Here is a 1,364-nt window from a genome sequence, read left to right as displayed (position 1 = left end):
GGCTCTTGTGTCAAAGTGACTGGAAGGGACCTTAAAACTCTTTAAGACTTAAGGAACTGCTCAACTAGAGGTGATAGGATGAGATGAAATGATAGTCACCTTATTCATGTTCCTGTGATACAATGAAAAAATGTGGTTGATTCAGAAAGCCAGGGACTGCCTGTTCACAGAGCACTGTGCTTTCTGGCATGCTGGAAAACCTGGGGCAGAAACGTCTTTACAGCAGGAAGCTAAGTGGCAGTTACACAGCATCGTAGGTAAGGTGTGTTCTTTGAGGAGACGCTGGGACTAACTTTTGCCACAAGTAAATGGTTTGGCTTCCTCTGAGATGTGGAAGCCAGGAAGACCAGTCATTGACGACCAAAGTTTGAGATGGTGTATGTAATGCTTTCTTAGAGAAATGAACTTGACTGGAGCTCAGACCGCCTGATGAGGACACTGTGGTTTTCTAGAAAGAACGGGGCTTGATCAAGTGCCACATGTACCTAGTAGCACCTGTGGTTCCCTTGAGGAGCTTTGTGACAGGTGCTCCAGCCAGCCTGTGTGAGAATGGGGACATAACCACACCGTTTCCCTTTAGAGGAGGAAGTGAGACCATGGGTTAAAATGCCTGTCGTGGAGAAGACGTTCATAAACCACATGGGTGCCTTCGTTATTATGCAGGACTAGTTCTCTGTCTTTTTTCCTCCCTCCTCGCCCCCACCTCTCTTTGAAGACAAAGGCAATCTGGCCTCTCCAGGCAGGCGGACTTCAGCAGGCAGAGGCCGTCCAAGCGGACCCGTGGCAGGAAGCGTGTGCTCGGCCTGCAGAGGGGCGCGGCGACCCTGCCTGGGTGCGGGGCTCGGGATGCGGTGGCTGGGGCGACGGCAGGCTGGAGGAGTCGGAAGCGGCCGCCTGTGATTGGGTGCGAGGAAGCCGTATGCTAATGAGTCGTCCTGCGGCTTTGACGTGTTTCTGGGCTATTTCCGAGCGAATATGATATTTTGAAGTTTGCCGTTTTACCAAGTTAACGGGATGGACTATGGAAAATGTTTGTGAGGCGGCGACGGGAGCGACACAAATGTGGCCGTCACTAAAAGGTGAGCGGCTCCCGCAGACTCAGCCGTGGCTGGCGGCTGGAGGTTAAGACTATACTTTCAGGGATCATTTCTATAGTTCGTTACTAGAGAAGTTTCTCTGATCGTGTAGAGCACCCGAAACCACGAGGAGGAGACGCAGCGTTTTCTCCTGAGCGTGAAGTAGGCGTTTGGTGCTGTTTGTGCAGCTGCCATCTGTCGTTGATGATCGTTCTTCTCTCCCGTTTGGGAGAGTAAGAGGGAGAAAACGCCGTCTGAGTGGTTTTGGTTTTTATTTGATGTTCTGAA

General features: G+C 51.2%; 1 non-coding gene across 1 annotated transcript; it reads left to right on the top strand.

Annotated features, from left to right (window-relative positions):
- The first annotated feature begins 1,124 nt into the window (after positions 1 to 1,124).
- On the top strand, positions 1,125 to 1,339 carry LOC120860102. The gene has a single exon (XR_005720242.1). It is a non-coding gene; the product is annotated as a small nucleolar RNA U3 (small nucleolar RNA).
- The last annotated feature ends 25 nt before the right edge of the window (positions 1,340 to 1,364 follow it).

This window comes from Oryx dammah, unplaced genomic scaffold, assembly GCF_014754425.2.
Source record: "Oryx dammah isolate SB20612 unplaced genomic scaffold, SCBI_Odam_1.1 HiC_scaffold_8552, whole genome shotgun sequence".
Classification (NCBI taxonomy): Eukaryota; Metazoa; Chordata; class Mammalia; order Artiodactyla; family Bovidae; genus Oryx; species Oryx dammah.
This window is presented reverse-complemented; position numbering and strand designations above follow the sequence as displayed.